The sequence below is a fragment of the Pseudopodoces humilis genome, chromosome 1, assembly GCF_049639895.1.
Source record: "Pseudopodoces humilis isolate 2021_Gansu_Grassland_sample_001 chromosome 1, ASM4963989v1, whole genome shotgun sequence".
NCBI classification, from domain to species: Eukaryota; Metazoa; Chordata; class Aves; order Passeriformes; family Paridae; genus Pseudopodoces; species Pseudopodoces humilis.
The window spans coordinates 45278136-45284473 of NC_142200.1; positions in this window are offsets into that span (position 1 = coordinate 45278136).

The following is a 6338-nucleotide window of genomic DNA, read 5'->3' on the forward strand; positions in this document are numbered from 1 at the left end:
CTGCCAGCCTGGTATCTCAGATGAAACTACCAGCAGCAAGAAGAGGCACAGCTGAGTTACTGGGAAGCCTACACTGACTCCATTCACCTCTGACAGGTCCTTGTCAGGTTCCACAAGAGAGCCCATGGGAATTTATTGGATATTTCATAGAGGAGTTACCTTGGATGTTGCTGTAATACTGTAGTATCTCATTTACTGCTTTTTTTCTCCCTGTTTATCCTTTCCTTCTCCTATAGCATTTTTGCATCCTCTTCCTAACTAACAGGCTTCCCAATTTTATTACCACTTCTTTCCTCTCTGCTAATAGCAAGATTGTTTCTGAGTTGTTTTGCCAATTCTCTGTTACACCTATTTTCTCCTCCTGTCTTCTAACCAACATATTTTATCAATGCTTCCAATTTTCACAACATCAAATGTAATTTCTGCCTGCATTTCAGGCTATTTAACCTGTAGCATCTGAAAAAAACAGTATATGCTTTCAAGAGAAAATAATGTCATTAATAAAGGCTTGGGGTTCTTTTTTTCAACAGCCTTTCATAGGGCCATCCATACCTTATATTTCAATCCTTGTAGAGCTAAGGACTCATGAACAGAGAAGATAATAATGGTAAACACCACTTCAGCCAATGTCCCCCCCAACTGCCATCTCTGAAATCTTTTCTCTGCCTTCACAGTGACCTTGTCCCACACTGCCTGGGTGAATTCTGCTGCTTGTTTCTCTATGTCAGTCACATAGGTTGTATGTGTATGTATATATGTATATATACACAGTATATATATATGTATATATACAGAGTATGACTGTGTATATGCAGAAATGCAATCTTTTTCTGAATGAGAGGGAAGTACTTCTGATTCAAAACATACTTGGAATGGGGATATTGGTTTGGTAGAGGGTTAGAAAACACCATATTGTTCAGGTACCACATCATATAAATCCTGTCTTATGGACACCAACCTCTGTTGTTGAAAGGAGTCATTAGCTTGATATGTTGATCCTGCTCTTCCATTTGGAATGTTGCTATTCTGTTAGAAAACCTTTTTTCCCCTTTTTTTTTTTTATTTTCTAAATTTTTTCAATTTATGGGAGGCTGGTTTCTATCCAGTTGTTCTTGCCCTATGGATTACTTATTTTTCTCCTACAGCAGGTATTTACAATCTGTTTATCCAAGACAAGGCAGCTCTCTGTGCCTTCAGGATGTCATTTTGCTAGCTGAATATGCCAAGCTCCAGCTTCTTTAGTACAGCAAACAGCCTGTTTCCCAAGCATCTTATCAATGTTCTCAATGAATTTCAGTTTGAACTTCTGTTTTTTGAATATGGATAGCCAAAGGAGTAGACAGTATTTCCGATCTTGTTGCAGTACTGTTTCACACAGTTATCTTAAGACTTTCCTGTTACTATTGGGACTATCTTGCCTGGCATGGGCCGGATTCTGCCTTTGCAAGGGGGGTCCCCACTGGTGGTTTAGACTAGTTCATCCTCTCTTTGCTCCTGTACCAGCTTAGCTTGTCTCAGTTTTTCTACTAATGGGAGCTCTTTTTACAGCAGCTGTGGTAACAGTCCCTCAAAGAATGAGCTTTTATTTTATTTTATTCCTATAATGCACCTATTTCTTCTACTGCCCTCATCCTCTTCTGTATTAGCACTTTCTTTTAGCCATGTCACATGTGGATAATTAATATCCCAATCAGGGTCCCAGAAGTAATGACTCTCTCTATTTATATGCAAGTTACCAAGAAAGAGAGAAAGTAGAAATATCTCAAAACTGAATATGGAGAAAGTTCATTCATGTCTCTCCTTCAGTTCTTTTTGCAGTAGTGCCAGTGATTGTCTTCATTTCAGCAGGCTCCCACTCAATATTTCCTTCGTGTGCCCTATTTTCTCTAGCTAAAAAAATTATTTCTCATCTGACACCTTATTAAATGCTTTGCTGAAGCTCAGATAAATTATCTCTACCATGTTTCCTTTGTTTAAAAATCTTCTATCTCTTAAAAATCCTATCAAGTTAGTCTAAAACAAGCTGCCATTAACAAACCCAAACCCTTTGGTAATATTTTAGTCCATTCCCAGTTTATTTCAATGACTTAAATTACTTCTTTCTTTCAAAATTTGTTCCTAAGCCTTCAGACGTTTGAGATCAGACTAACTTGTAATTGTAAGATATCTTTTCTTCTCTCACTTAACTGTAGATACTGCCTTTACTGTTTTCTAATCCCATGAGTAGATAGGTTCATCATGAATACCTGCAAGTTCCTGTAGTTTCATGTGCCAGTTCTGTCTGAATTCTGAATGAGATTATCCAGGTCTTCACAACTGGAGACAATTAAGCTCTTGGATTTTTTCTGTTGTTTCCAGTTAGTAAAATCTCATTCCCTACAATGAAGCTTTTAGATTATTTTGCTGCTGTTTCCAATGTAATAGAACCTCATAACCATTATATGTCATCCCTTTGCACTTCCGCTCAGTGTCATTACTCTTACTGAAGTTTGAACTAAAGGCTCTTTAAGTGGCTCTTTATCCTGCAGGTCCATGGATGATTGTTTTTTTCCCTCCTGCTTGGAATACAGCTTTGAGATCTTGTAAGCACCAGTGATTCGAAGAATCCTCCAGCCTCTTTCCCATCCTGTTGCAGAGTCACACAGTGTGTTGACTTTGGCGGCTGGGGCGCTCAGAGCTCAGAGCACTTAGTCCATGCCCTTTTGAAATGGAGAACATTAGTTCCAGCCTTACTTTTATTTGTTCTTCCATTTAATGTAAACTGAATCAAAGCACAATCACTTGAGCCAATGCTGTTTCTCAGCTCAGGTCTACTAAAAATGTCTTCATTGCTTATCCTAACCAATGGAAAATTCCAGTCATTCTTTTAATATCTTTCTGTAATAAACACCATTGTATATATTATTTATAATTGTCTTCACCAGCTACTTAATTTCAGTGATACCAGAATGGCCAGCAATCTTTTTAGGAGTCATTTTGTCTTGATCGTGCTTAATAGAGAGAAATAAAGAGCCCGACAGGCAGAAGGAATCTTAAACATAAGTGGAGATGACTGGAATTTGTGGGAAATTCCAGCCTTTTTAGCCCAAATTATGATGAGACATAAAAGTATTTATACTAAAAGGAGAATGTTTCCAGGTCAAATGAACTACTTGAAATGTTTCATTTTGTCTTCAGTCCATTAGAACTGATTCGATAGTCTTTTCATTTCTTTTTCCCCTCTGGCATTTTGAAATTTGGGGGGAAAAAAAGTGACCTGCCAGAGATGAAAATTGCTTTAATATTAAATGTTCATATTTTTAGTCTTCATAGAAAATATACTTTTAAAATTACTTCCTGTGTTGCTTCATACAAGGCAGTGGATTTAAAATATGCTTGTCCCGTAACAGAAATTAAACAGGAATGTGTGATTCATGTGATCAATCACAGCTAAGCAAACTCTGCAAACTGTAGAAATGTTAGCTGAATTATTCTCACTGTGACCTGGGGCTCTGCTAGGTGTATTTCTAAAGTGCATGCTTCTGCTTTGTAATCACTGCAAGTTTGGTGGCATGTTTCCTGGGAGGGAATAAGTGTCCCTTGATGCCAACGTTACGCTGACTGTGGTGGATTCTGAGGGCTTGTTGTCTCTGCAGAGAGGACGGTCCTAATAAAGAGGCATCTGGGCCTTCTTGTCTCTTTTCATCTATTAAGATATGTCAGGCTAGACTCTGGACAGCTGGATTGTGATGTTTTTGCCCCTAGGGTGTCTTGGGGTAGTGCAGTAGGAGAGCGTTGCTATCTCCAGGAGCCAGTGAATCTGAGAATACGTCTCAAGGATGAAACCTAGAGAAGTGCAAAGAATGATTTCATCTTGATTAATTACACGGTATTGATCCTCTGTGGAAAGAGCAATTATCCCAGACACTCTTCTCGCTGAAGTGAAAGCCACCGGGAAAGCCACTCTGATAAAGAGGATGAACGTTTTCTCTCCAAAGGGTTCAGCTGGTTTTATCCTGAGGGTCTGCAGTGTTAAATTTAGACTCAAAGGGAAAAAAATTCTAGCCTCACTGTAGATGTGCCCAGCTTATATCAAGTGCAACAGAAGTTGAGCAGACAAGAAGCAGGGTTAAAACTCAACTCCTGCGGGTAAAGTGTGAAATCTAACCTTGTGCATCTTTTCATTAATGGCTTTGTCCAGAAATTTCAAAATCTGAAAGTTGTCTGTTGAATGTTATCATAATGAGGATGTCATTCTTCCTCATCCATTTCCTTGCCACGCTGTAGGTATCTCCATAGGCATTGATCTAAAGGATGCCAGATTCCACCCTATGCATCAAGGAAATAAAGCTTCTTAAGCAGAAACATGAATCTGACAAATGCAGCCTGTCTCAAAGACATACTGGCATTGTCTTCTCTTCTGATATTTCAAGGAGGTGCTACTCTCAAAATTTAATTTTTTTTAAAGTTCAGTATCATTAGTCTGTATTAATCTAGAAGGTGTATATGTCAATAAAATTTATAATACTGGCCAAAGGTTAAGTTTATGCTCAAATTCAAGCCCATTCATCTCCCTAATGTTTTCTCTGTTTTTTTTTTTTTTTGTTTGGTTTGTTTTGGGTGTTTTTTGGTTTATTTTCTTTTTAAACAAGCTGCATTTTTTAAAAGGGAAGTGTTTCCTGTCACTGAAGGGTAAAGTCACCCATATCCAGTCAAATCAGTGCCCATCCATACACCGTGCTTGCTCTGTTTGGTGTATGTGGCACGTGGTCTTCTCCACCCACTCATTCAGAGGCTGTTGTGACTTGGCAGCCCTTCATGATATAAAAGCTTGAGGAATTCTCAGCTTTTTGTCAATGCCATAATTCTCTTTTTTGCCCCATAATGGTAGGAAAGGAATTTGAGGAAGATCTCCCCATTAGTTGTAGTTGCCTTTCCCTTTGACACCTTTCTGGTCACACAGGTCTGTACAGATCTCTTCAGGGATGTTGTCCTTGAGCTAGCTATTCCAGCACATTTGTCTTTTCCCCTAGTTAGCCCCTGTGTTAACCATTTGCATTAACAAATCCAGACAAACTGCTAGGTGGTGCCTGCTGCTCCTACAGCATAGCTTAAACCACTGGTTCTCTTGCCAAACTCATTCTGATCCCTTTTTTATTGAAAATTGGTCTTGGTCCATCACCTATCTTTTCCTTAGCTGTTGATCACTATGAGAAGCTTTATGGAAAGGTTTATACACTTTGGAAAATCAGTGCCATGCCAAACATGTGAAACACACTTCTCTCCAAGAGCTGTTCCTACCTTTCAAGAAACAAACTGCTCTATTCTTCTGCTCAGATTCTGCAATCTACAATTCCCGTAGTACCACTCAGAGAAACACACATCTTTGGTGATGTCAGTATCTTGTACTCAGCCACAGCTGGGATTTTGGGGAAAACAATTTTCTAGGTATGTACAGTATGTGTAGATGACTGGCTTTTGTAGCAGCAAGCTGTATATCAAAATATTTTCCACTTTGGGGAAGTGGGTGAAATTGCCAATGTGATTGTAATGCAAGGTATAAAAAGATCAAAGTTGCAATGTTCTGCAACAGCATCATCCATTGAAATGTAGCAGGAGCTTGCTGAAAAAAAAATGTTCATGCAATATATAAGACATTAAAATTTCTGTTACATTACTCTTGCCACAAAGATTGTAATGAAAATGGGAAATGGCACAAACGTAACCCATTCTCATTACAATCGTTAGATTGTAATCTTGTGCTCTCCTTCTCAAGAGAATGTTAAATGAGATTTTAAAGTATGGAAAATAAAGGAGCAAATAGAAACTGGAAAGCAAAAGAGGTAAGGCATGATAGACTTCTGCCTTCTTATATTCTTTATTTTTGCAGTAAAACAAGAAAGAACAGTATGATTTCAAAGAAATATGTATACACACATATATACTTCTATTTTTCTTTCTTTTTGGAAAGTATATTATTTCAATATTTTTATCTTCTTCATTCTTACTGTAAAAAAAGAGTCGCCCCAAGCCAAAGAGACAAAGCAACACTTTAGATATCTACATCAAAAGATTTATTTTAACAGTGTAGAATTTGCCCTTATCCATCATAGTAAGAGCTGAAGGTAACACCTCCCAGTGAGAGAGAACTCTATGACTTAGGAGACTAGCAATTAAAAATCTGTCAGTCACAGGTCTGGATCCAGCCCTGATTAGATAGTGACCGAAAGTTGTTAATATTATGCAATCACCGCGGAAGGAAGTACCTGACCTAGCTCTAATCCCCATGCAGGTATTTAAATGACACGCTGTAGCTGTCACTCAGCAGTGCCATTGCTGCTGCCAGCAGAACACTAAGC